The sequence below is a fragment of the Symphalangus syndactylus genome, chromosome 13 (assembly GCF_028878055.3).
Source record: "Symphalangus syndactylus isolate Jambi chromosome 13, NHGRI_mSymSyn1-v2.1_pri, whole genome shotgun sequence".
Lineage (NCBI taxonomy): Eukaryota > Metazoa > Chordata > Mammalia > Primates > Hylobatidae > Symphalangus > Symphalangus syndactylus.
Window position 1 is genome coordinate 134,539,078 of NC_072435.2, and position 13,095 is coordinate 134,552,172.

The window sequence follows — 13,095 nt, forward strand, 5'->3', positions numbered from 1 at the left end:
ATTCAACTAACAGAGTTGAACCTTACTTTTGATTGAGCCGTTCTGAAACACTCTTTCTGTAGAAACTGCAATTGGACATTCTGAGCGCTAGGAGGCCTATATTGGGAAAAAGAATGTCTACAAATAAAAACTACACAGAAGAATTGTGTGAAACTTCTTTCTGTTCTGTTTGTTCAACTAAAAGAGTTGAACCTTAGTTTTGATTGAGCCGTTCTGAAACACTCTTTCTGTAGAAAATGCAAGTGGAGATTCGGAGCGCTTAGAGGGTAATAGTGGAAAAAGGAATGTCTCCAAATATAAACTACACAGAATCATTCTGTGAAACTTCTTTCTGATCTGTGCATTCAGCTAACAGAATTAAACCATACTTTTTATTGAGCAGATCTGAACACTCTTTCTGTAGAAAATGCAACTGGACATTTGGAGCGCTAAGAGAGTATTAGTGGAAAAAGGAATATATTCAAATATAAACTACACAGAAGCATTCTGTGAAACTTCTTTCTGATCTGAGCATTCAGCTAACAGAGTTAAACCATACTTTTGATTGAGCAGTTTTGAAACACTCTGTCTGTAGAAAATGCAACTGGACATTCGTAGCGCTAAGTGGGTAATAGTGGAAAAAAGAATATGTTCAAATATAAACTACACAGAAGCATTGTATGAAACTTCTTTCTGTTCTGTGCATTCAACTAACAGAGTTGAACCTTACTTTTGATTGAGCCTTTCTGAAACACTCTTTCTGTAGAAACTGCAATTGGACATTCTGAGCGCTAAGAGGCCTCTATTGGGAAAAATAATATCTTCAAATAAAAACTACACAGAAGCATTGTGTGAAACTTATTTCTGATATGTTCATTAAGCTAACAGAGTTAAACCATACTTTTGATTGCGCAGTTCTGAACACTCTTTCTGTAGAAAATGCAAGTGGACATTCGGAGCGCTAAGAGGGTAATAGTGGAAAAAGGAATATATTCAAATATAAACTACACAGTAGCATTCTGTGAAAATTCTTTCTGTTCTGTGCAGTCAACTAACAGAGTTGAACCTTACTTTTGATTGAGCCGTTCTGAAACACTCTTTCTGTAGAAACTGCAATTGGACATGCTAAGCGCTAAGAGGCCTACATTGCGAAAAAGAATATCTTCAAATAAAAACTACACAGATGCATTCTGTGAAACTTATTTCTGATCTGTAAATTCAGTTAACAGAGATAAAACATATTTTTGATTGAGCAGTTATGAAACACTCTTTTTGTAGAAAATGCAAGTGGAGATTCGGAGCGCTAAGAGGGTACTAGTGGAAAACGGAATGTCTTCAAATATAAACTACACAGAATCATTCGGTGAAACTTCTTTCTGATCTGTGCATTCAGCTAACAGAGTTAAACCATACTTTTGATTGAGCAGATCTGAACACTCTTTCTGTAGAAAATGCAACTGGACATTTGGAGCGCTAAGAGCGTAGTAGTGGAAAAAGGAATATATTCAAATATAAACTACACAGAAGCATTCTGTGAAACTTCTTTCTGATCTGAGCATTCAGCTAACAGAGTTAAACCATACTTTTGATTGAGCAGTTTTGAAACACTCTGTCTGTAGAAAATGCAACTGGACATTCGTAGCGCTAAGTTGGTAATAGTGGAAAAAAAAATATGTTCAAATATAAACTACACAGAAGCATTGTATGAAACTTCTTTCTGTTCTGTGCATTCAACTAACAGAGTTGAACCTTACTTTTGATTGAGCCGTTCTGAAACACTCTTTCTGTAGAAACTGCAATTGGACATTCTGAGCGCTAAGAGGCCTATATTGGGAAAAAGAATGTCTACAAATAAAAACTACACAGAAGAATTGTGTGAAACTTCTTTCTGTTCTGTTTGTTCAACTAAAAGAGTTGAACCTTAGTTTTGATTGAGCTGTTCTGAAACACTCTTTCTGTAGAAAATGCAAGTGGAGATTCGGAGCGCTAAGAGGGTAATAGTGGAAAAAGGAATGTCTCCAAATATAAACTACACAGAATCATTCTGTGAAATTTCCTTCTGATCTGTGCATTCAGCTAACAGAGTTAAACCATACTTTTGATTGAGCAGATCTGAACACTCTTTCTGTAGAAAATGCAACTGGACATTTGGAGCGCTAAGAGAGTAGTAGTGGAAAAAGGAATATATTCAAATATAAACTACACAGAAGCATTCTGTGAAACTTCTTTCTGATCTGAGCATTCAGCTAACAGAGTTAAACCATACTTTTGATTGAGCAGTTTTGAAACACTCTGTCTGTAGAAAATGCAACGGGACATTCGTAGCGCTAAGTGGGTAATAGTGGAAAAAAGTATATGTTCAAATATAAACTACACAGAAGCATTGTATGAAACTTCTTTCTGTTCTGTGCATTCAACTAACAGAGTTGAACCTTACTTTTGATTGAGCCTTTCTGAAACACTCTTTCTGTAGAAACTGCAATTGGACATTCTGAGCGCTAAGAGGCCTCTATTGGGAAAAATAATATCTTCAAATAAAAACTACACAGATGCATTCTGTGAAACTTATTTCTGATCTGTAAATTCAGTTAACAGAGATAAAACATATTTTTGATTGAGCAGTTATGAAACACTCTTTTTGTAGAAAATGCAAGTGGAGATTCGGAGCGCTAAGAGGGTACTAGTGGAAAATGGAATGTCTTCAAATATAAACTACACAGAATCATTCGGTGAAACTTCTTTCTGATCTGTGCATTCAGCTAACAGAGTTAAACCATACTTTTGATTGAGCAGATCTGAACACTCTTTCTGTAGAAAATGCAACTGGACATTTGGAGCGCTAAGAGCGTAGTAGTGGAAAAAGGAATATATTCAAATATAAACTACACAGAAGCATTCTGTGAAACTTCTTTCTGATCTGAGCATTCAGCTAACAGAGTTAAACCATGTTTTGATTGAGCAGTTTTGAAACACTCTGTCTGTAGAAAATGCAACTGGACATTCGTAGCGCTAAGTGGGTAATAGTGGAAAAAAAAATATGTTCAAATATAAACTACACAGAAGCATTGTATGAAACTTCTTTCTGTTCTGTGCATTCAACTAACAGAGTTGAACCTTACTTTTGATTGAGCCGTTCTGAAACACTCTTTCTGTAGAAACTGCAATTGGACATTCTGAGCGCTAAGAGGCCTATATTGGGAAAAAGAATGTCTACAAATAAAAACTACACAGAAGAATTGTGTGAAACTTCTTTCTGTTCTTTTTGTTCAACTAAAAGAGTTGAACCTTAGTTTTGATTGAGCTGTTCTGAAACACTCTTTCTGTAGAAAATGCAAGTGGAGATTCGGAGCGCTAAGAGGGTAATAGTGGAAAAAGGAATGTCTCCAAATATAAACTACACAGAATCATTCTGTGAAACTTCTTTCTGATCTGTGCATTCAGCTAACAGAGTTAAACCATACTTTTGATTGAGCAGATCTGAACACTCTTTCTGTAGAAAATGCAACTGGATATTTGGAGCGCTAAGAGAGTAGTAGTGGAAAAAGGAATATATTCAAATATAAACTACACAGAAGCATTCTGTGAAACTTCTTTCTGATCTGAGCATTCAGCTAACAGAGTTAAACCATACTTTTGATTGAGCAGTTTTGAAACACTCTGTCTGTAGAAAATGCAACTGGACATTCGTATCGCTAAGTGGGTAATAGTGGAAAAAAGAATATGTTCAAATATAAACTACACAGAAGCATTGTATGAAACTTCTTTCTGTTCTGTGCATTCAACTAACAGAGTTGAACCTTACTTTTGATTGAGCCGTTCTGAAACACTCTTTCTGTAGAAACTGCAATTGGACATTCTGAGCGCTAGGAGGCCTATATTGGGAAAAAGAATGTCTACAAATAAAAACTACACAGAAGAATTGTGTGAAACTTCTTTCTGTTCTGTTTGTTCAACTAAAAGAGTTGAACCTTAGTTTTGATTGAGCCGTTCTGAAACACACTTTCTGTAGAAAATGCAAGTGGAGATTCGGAGCACTTAGAGGGTAATAGTGGAAAAAGGAATGTCTCCAAATATAAACTACACAGAATCATTCTGTGAAACTTCTTTCTGATCTGTGCATTCAGCTAACAGAATTAAACCATACTTTTGATTGAGCAGATCTGAACACTCTTTCTGTAGAAAATGCAACTGGACATTTGGAGCGCTAAGAGAGTAGTAGTGGAAAAAGGAATATATTCAAATATAAACTACACAGAAGCATTCTGTGAAACTTCTTTCTGATCTGAGCATTCAGCTAACAGAGTTAAACCATACTTTTGATTGAGCAGTTTTGAAACACTCTGTCTGTAGAAAATGCAACGGGACATTCGTAGCGCTAAGTGGGTAATTGTGGAAAAAAGAATATGTTCAAATATAAACTACACAGAAGCATTGTATGAAACTACTTTCTGCTCTGTGCACTCAACTAACAGAGTTGAACCTTACTTTTGATTGAGCCTTTCTGAAACACTCTTTCTGTAGAAACTGCAATTGGACATTCTGAGCGCTAAGAGGCCTCTATTGTGTAAAATAATATCTTCAAATAAAAACTACACAGAAGCATTGTGTGAAACTTATTTCTGATATGTTCATTAAGCTAACAGAGTTAAACCATACTTTTGATTGCGCAGTTCTGAACACTCTTTCTGTAGAAAATGCAAGTGGACATTCGGAGCGCTAAGAGGGTAATAGTGGAAAAAGGAATATATTCAAATATAAACTACACAGTAGCATTCTGTGAAAATTCTTTCTGTTCTGTGCATTCAACTAACAGAGTTGAACCTTACTTTTGATTGAGCCGTTCTGAAACACTCTTTCTGTAGAAACTGCAATTGGACATGCTAAGCGCTAAGAGGCCTACATTGGGAAAAAGAATATCTTCAAATAAAAACTACACAGATGCATTCTGTGAAACTTATTTCTGATCTGTAAATTCAGTTAACAGAGATAAAACATATTTTTGATTGAGCAGTTATGAAACACTCTTTTTGTAGAAAATGCAAGTGGAGATTCGGAGCGCTAAGAGGGTAATAGTGGAAAAAGTAATGTCTTCAAATATAAACTACACAGAATCATTCGGTGAAACTTCTTTCTGATCTGTGCATTCAGCTAACAGAGTTAAACCATACTTTTGATTGAGCAGATCTGAACACTCTTTCTGTAGAAAATGCAACTGGACATTTGGAGCGCTAAGAGCGTAGTATTGGAAAAAGGAATATATTCAAATATAAACTACACAGAAGCATTCTGTGAAACTTCTTTCTGATCTGAGCATTCAGCTAACAGAGTTAAACCATACTTTTGATTGAGCAGTTTTGAAACACTCTGTCTGTAGGAAATGCAACTGGACATTCGTAGCGCTAAGTGGGTAATAGTGGAAAAAAGAATATGTTCAAATATAAACTACACAGAAGCATTGTATGAAACTTCTTTCTGTTCTGTGCATTCAACTAAAAGAGTTGAACCTTACTTTTGATTGAGCCGTTCTGAAACACTCTTTCTGTAGAAACTGCAATTGGACATTCTGAGCGCTAAGAGGCCTATATTGGGAAAAAGAATGTCTACAAATAAAAACTACACAGAAGAATTGTGTGAAACTTCTTTCTGTTCTGTTTGTTCAACTAAAAGAGTTGAACCTTAGTTTTGATTGAGCCGTTCTGAAACACTCTTTCTGTAGAAAATGAAAGTGGATATTCGGAGCGCTAAGAGGGTAATAGTGGAAAAAGGAATGTCTCCAAATATAAACTACACAGAATCATTCTGTGAAACTTCTTTCTGATCTGTGCATTCAGCTAACAGAGTTAAACCATACTTTTGATTGAGCAGATCTGAACACTCTTTCTGTAGAAAATGCAACTGGACATTTGGACCGCTAAGAGAGTAGTAGTGGAAAAAGGAATATATTCAAATATAAACTACACAGAAGCATTCTGTGAAACTTCTTTCTGATCTGAGCATTCAGCTAAAAGAGTTAAACCATACTTTTGATTGAGCAGTTTTGAAACACTCTGTCTGTAGAAAATGCAACTGGACATTCGTAGCGCTAAGTGGGTAATAGTGGAAAAAAGAATATGTTCAAATATAAACTACACAGAAGCATTGTATGAAACTTCTTTCTGTTCTGTGCATTCAACTAACAGAGTTGAACCTTACTTTTGATTGAGCCTTTCTGAAACACTCTTTCTGTAGAAACTGCAATTGGACATTCTGAGCGCTAAGAGGCCTCTATTGGGAAAAATAATATCTTCAAATAAAAACTACACAGAAGCATTGTGTGAAACTTAATTCTGATATGTTCATTAAGCTAACAGAGTTAAACCATACTTTTGATTGCGCAGTTCTGAACACTCTTTCTGTAGAAAATGCAAGTGGACATTCGGAGCGCTAAGAGGGTAATAGTGGAAAAAGGAATATATTCAAATATAAACTACACAGTAGCATTCTGTGAAAATTCTTTCTGTTCTGTGCATTCAACTAACAGAGTTGAACCTTACTTTTGATTGAGCCTTTCTGAAACACTCTTTCTGTAGAAACTGCAATTGGACATGCTAAGCGCTAAGAGGCCTACATTGGGAAAAAGAATATCTTCAAATAAAAACTACACAGATGCATTCTGTGAAACTTATTTCTGGTCTGTAAATTCAGTTAACAGAGATAAAACATATTTCTGATTGAGCAGTTATGAAACACTCTTTTTGTAGAAAATGCAAGTGGAGATTCGGAGCGCTAAGAGGGTAATAGTGGAAAAAGGAATGTCTTCAAATATAAACTACACAGAATCATTCGGTGAAACTTCTTTCTGATCTGTGCATTCAGCTAACAGAGTTAAACCATACTTTTGATTGAGCAGATCTGAACACTCTTTCTGTAGAAAATGCAACTGGACATTTGGAGCGCTAAGAGCGTAGTAGTGGAAAAAGGAATATATTCAAATATAAACTACACAGAAGCATTCTGTGAAACTTCTTTCTGATCTGAGGATTCAGCTAACAGAGTTAAACCATACTTTTGATTGAGCAGTTTAGAAACACTCTGTCTGTAGAAAATGCAACTGGACATTCGTAGCGCTAAGTGGGTAATAGTGGAAAAAAGAATATGTTCAAATATAAACTACACAGAAGCATTGTGTGAAACTTCTTTCTGTTCTGTGCATTCAACTAACAGAGTTGAACCTTACTTTTGATTGAGCCTTTCTGAAACACTCTTTCTGTAGAAACTGCAATTGGACATTCTGAGCGCTAAGAGACCTCTATTGGGAAAAATAATATCTTCAAATAAAAACTACACAGAAGCATTGTGTGAAACTTATTTCTGATATGTTCATTAAGCTAACAGAGTTAAACCATACTTTTGATTGCGCAGTTCTGAACACCCTTTCTGTAGAAAATGCAAGTGGACATTCGGAGCGCTAAGAGGGTAATAGTGGAAAAAGGAATATATTCAAATATAAACTACACAGTAGCATTCTGTGAAAATTCATTCTGTTCTGTGCATTCAACCAACAGAGTTGAACCTTACTTTTGATTGAGGCGTTCTGAAACACTCTTTCTGTAGAAACTGCAATTCGACATGCTAAGCGCTAAGAGGCCTACATTGGGAAAAAGAATATCTTCAAATAAAAACTACACAGATGCATTCTGTGAAACTTATTTCTGATCTGTAAATTCAGTTAACAGAGATAAAACATATTTTTGATTGAGCAGTTATGAAACACTCTTTTCGTAGAAAATGCAAGTGGAGATTCGGAGCGCTAAGAGGGTAATAGTGGAAAAAGGAATGTCTTCAAATATAAACTACACAGAATCATTCGGTGAAACTTCTTTCTGATCTGTGCATTCAGCTAACAGAGTTAAGCCATACATTTGATTGAGCAGATCTGAACACTCTTTCTGTAGAAAATGCAACTGGACATTTGGAGCGCTAAGAGCGTAGTAGTGGAAAAAGGAATATATTCAAATATAAACTACACAGAAGCATTCTGTGAAACTTCTTTCTGATCTGAGCATTCAGCTAACAGAGTTAAACCATACTTTTGATTGAGCAGTTTTGAAACACTCTGTCTGTAGAAAATGCAACGGGACATTCGTAGCGCTAAGTGGGTAATAGTGGAAAAAAGAATATGTTCAAATATAAACTACACAGAAGCATTGTATGAAACTTCTTTCTGTTCTGTGCATTCAACTAACAGAGTTGAACCTTACTTTTGATTGAGCCGTTCTGAAACACTCATTCTGTAGAAACTGCAATTGGACATTCTGAGCGCTAAAAGGCCTATATTGGGAAAAAGAATGTCTACAAATAAAAACTACACAGAAGAATTGTGTGAAACTTCTTTCTGTTCTGTTTGTTCAACTAACAGAGTTGAACCTTAGTTTTGATTGAGCTGTTCTGAAACACTCTTTCTGTAGAAAATGCAAGTGGAGTTTCGGAGCGCTAAGAGGGTAATAGTGGAAAAAGGAATGTCTCCAAATATAAACTACACAGAATCATTCTGTGAAACTTTTTCTGATCTGTGCATTCAGCTAACAGAGTTAAACCATACTTTTGATTGAGCAGATCTGAACACTCTTTCTGTAGAAAATGCAACTGGACATTTGGAGCGCTAAGAGAGTAGTAGTGGAAAAAGGAATATATTCAAATATAAACTACACAGAAGCATTCTGTGAAACTTCTTTCTGATCTGAGCATTCAGCTAACAGAGTTAAACCATACTTTTGATTGAGCAGTTTTGAAACACTCTGTCTGTAGAAAATGCAACGGGACATTCGTAGCGCTAAGTGGGTAATAGTGGAAAAAAGTATATGTTCAAATATAAACTACACAGAAGCATTGTATGAAACTTCTTTCTGTTCTGTGCATTCAACTAACAGAGTTGAACCTTACTTTTGATTGAGCCTTTCTGAAACACTCTTTCTGTAGAAACTGCAATTGGACATTCTGAGCGCTAAGAGGCCTCTATTGGGAAAAATAATATCTTCAAATAAAAACTACACAGATGCATTCTGTGAAACTTATTTCTGATCTGTAAATTCAGTTAACAGAGATAAAACATATTTTTGATTGAGCAGTTATGAAACACTCTTTTTGTAGAAAATGCAAGTGGAGATTCGGAGCGCTAAGAGGGTACTAGTGGAAAATGGAATGTCTTCAAATATAAACTACACAGAATCATTCGGTGAAACTTCTTTCTGATCTGTGCATTCAGCTAACAGAGTTAAACCATACTTTTGATTGAGCAGATCTGAACACTCTTTCTGTAGAAAATGCAACTGGACATTTGGAGCGCTAAGAGCGTAGTAGTGGAAAAAGGAATATATTCAAATATAAACTACACAGAAGCATTCTGTGAAACTTCTTTCTGATCTGAGCATTCAGCTAACAGAGTTAAACCATATTTTGATTGAGCAGTTTTGAAACACTCTGTCTGTAGAAAATGCAACTGGACATTCGTAGCGCTAAGTGGGTAATAGTGGAAAAAAAAATATGTTCAAATATAAACTACACAGAAGCATTGTATGAAACTTCTTTCTGTTCTGTGCATTCAACTAACAGAGTTGAACCTTACTTTGATTGAGCCGTTCTGAAACACTCTTTCTGTAGAAACTGCAATTGGACATTCTGAGCGCTAAGAGGCCTATATTGGGAAAAAGAATGTCTACAAATAAAAACTACACAGAAGAATTGTGTGAAACTTCTTTCTGTTCTTTTTGTTCAACTAAAAGAGTTGAACCTTAGTTTTGATTGAGCTGTTCTGAAACACTCTTTCTGTAGAAAATGCAAGTGGAGATTCGGAGCGCTAAGAGGGTAATAGTGGAAAAAGGAATGTCTCCAAATATAAACTACACAGAATCATTCTGTGAAACTTCTTTCTGATCTGTGCATTCAGCTAACAGAGTTAAACCATACTTTTGATTGAGCAGATCTGAACACTCTTTCTGTAGAAAATGCAACTGGATATTTGGAGCGCTAAGAGAGTAGTAGTGGAAAAAGGAATATATTCAAATATAAACTACACAGAAGCATTCTGTGAAACTTCTTTCTGATCTGAGCATTCAGCTAACAGAGTTAAACCATACTTTTGATTGAGCAGTTTTGAAACACTCTGTCTGTAGAAAATGCAACTGGACATTCGTATCGCTAAGTGGGTAATAGTGGAAAAAAGAATATGTTCAAATATAAACTACACAGAAGCATTGTATGAAACTTCTTTCTGTTCTGTGCATTCAACTAACAGAGTTGAACCTTACTTTTGATTGAGCCGTTCTGAAACACTCTTTCTGTAGAAACTGCAATTGGACATTCTGAGCGCTAGGAGGCCTATATTGGGAAAAAGAATGTCTACAAATAAAAACTACACAGAAGAATTGTGTGAAACTTCTTTCTGTTCTGTTTGTTCAACTAAAAGAGTTGAACCTTAGTTTTGATTGAGCCGTTCTGAAACACACTTTCTGTAGAAAATGCAAGTGGAGATTCGGAGCACTTAGAGGGTAATAGTGGAAAAAGGAATGTCTCCAAATATAAACTACACAGAATCATTCTATGAAACTTCTTTCTGATCTGTGCATTCAGGTAACAGAATTAAACCATACTTTTGATTGAGCAGATCTGAACACTCTTTCTGTAGAAAATGCAACTGGACATTTGGAGCGCTAAGAGAGTAGTAGTGGAAAAAGGAATATATTCAAATATAAACTACACAGAAGCATTCTGTGAAACTTCTTTCTGATCTGAGCATTCAGCTAACAGAGTTAAACCATACTTTTGATTGAGCAGTTTTGAAACACTCTGTCTGTAGAAAATGCAACGGGACATTCGTAGCGCTAAGTGGGTAATAGTGGAAAAAAGAATATGTTCAAATATAAACTACACAGAAGCATTGTATGAAACTACTTTCTGTTCTGTGCACTCAACTAACAGAGTTGAACCTTACTTTTGATTGAGCCTTTCTGAAACACTCTTTCTGTAGAAACTGCAATTGGACATTCTGAGCGCTAAGAGGCCTCTATTGGGAAAAATAATATCTTCAAATAAAAACTACACAGAAGCATTGTGTGAAACTTATTTCTGATATGTTCATTAAGCTAACAGAGTTAAACCATACTTTTGATTGCGCAGTTCTGAACACTCTTTCTGTAGAAAATGCAAGTGGACATTCGGAGCGCTAAGAGGGTAATAGTGGAAAAAGGAATATATTCAAATATAAACTACACAGTAGCATTCTGTGAAAATTCTTTCTGTTCTGTGCATTCAACTAACAGAGTTGAACCTTACTTTTGATTGAGCCGTTCTGAAACACTCTTTCTGTAGAAACTGCAATTGGACATGCTAAGCGCTAAGAGGCCTACATTGGGAAAAAGAATATCTTCAAATAAAAACTACACAGATGCATTCTGTGAAACTTATTTCTGATCTGTAAATTCAGTTAACAGAGATAAAACATATTTTTGATTGAGCAGTTATGAAACACTCTTTTTGTAGAAAATGCAAGTGGAGATTCGGAGCGCTAAGAGGGTAATAGTGGAAAAAGTAATGTCTTCAAATATAAACTACACAGAATCATTCGGTGAAACTTCTTTCTGATCTGTGCATTCAGCTAACAGAGTTAAACCATACTTTTGATTGAGCAGATCTGAACACTCTTTCTGTAGAAAATGCAACTGGACATTTGGAGCGCTAAGAGCGTAGTATTGGAAAAAGGAATATATTCAAATATAAACTACACAGAAGCATTCTGTGAAACTTCTTTCTGATCTGAGCATTCAGCTAACAGAGTTAAACCATACTTTTGATTGAGCAGTTTTGAAACACTCTGTCTGTAGGAAATGCAACTGGACATTCGTAGCGCTAAGTGGGTAATAGTGGAAAAAAGAATATGTTCAAATATAAACTACACAGAAGCATTGTATGAAACTTCTTTCTGTTCTGTGCATTCAACTAAAAGAGTTGAACCTTACTTTTGATTGAGCCGTTCTGAAACACTCTTTCTGTAGAAACTGCAATTGGACATTCTGAGCGCTAAGAGGCCTATATTGGGAAAAAGAATGTCTACAAATAAAAACTACACAGAAGAATTGTGTGAAACTTCTTTCTGTTCTGTTTGTTCAACTAAAAGAGTTGAACCTTAGTTTTGATTGAGCCGTTCTGAAACACTCTTTCTGTAGAAAATGAAAGTGGATATTCGGAGCGCTAAGAGGGTAATAGTGGAAAAAGGAATGTCTCCAAATATAAACTACACAGAATCATTCTGTGAAACTTCTTTCTGATCTGTGCATTCAGCTAACAGAGTTAAACCATACTTTTGATTGAGCAGATCTGAACACTCTTTCTGTAGAAAATGCAACTGGACATTTGGACCGCTAAGAGAGTAGTAGTGGAAAAAGGAATATATTCAAATATAAACTACACAGAAGCATTCTGTGAAACTTCTTTCTGATCTGAGCATTCAGCTAAAAGAGTTAAACCATACTTTTGATTGAGCAGTTTTGAAACACTCTGTCTGTAGAAAATGCAACTGGACATTCGTAGCGCTAAGTGGGTAATAGTGGAAAAAAGAATATGTTCAAATATAAACTACACAGAAGCATTGTATGAAACTTCTTTCTGTTCTGTGCATTCAACTAACAGAGTTGAACCTTACTTTTGATTGAGCCTTTCTGAAACACTCTTTCTGTAGAAACTGCAATTGGACATTCTGAGCGCTAAGAGGCCTCTATTGGGAAAAATAATATCTTCAAATAAAAACTACACAGAAGCATTGTGTGAAACTTAATTCTGATATGTTCATTAAGCTAACAGAGTTAAACCATACTTTTGATTGCGCAGTTCTGAACACTCTTTCTGTAGAAAATGCAAGTGGACATTCGGAGCGCTAAGAGGGTAATAGTGGAAAAAGGAATATATTCAAATATAAACTACACAGTAGCATTCTGTGAAAATACTTTCTGTTCTGTGCATTCAACTAACAGAGTTGAACCTTACTTTTGATTGAGCCTTTCTGAAACACTCTTTCTGTAGAAACTGCAATTGGACATGCTAAGCGCTAAGAGGCCTACATTGGGAAAAAGAATATCTTCAAAT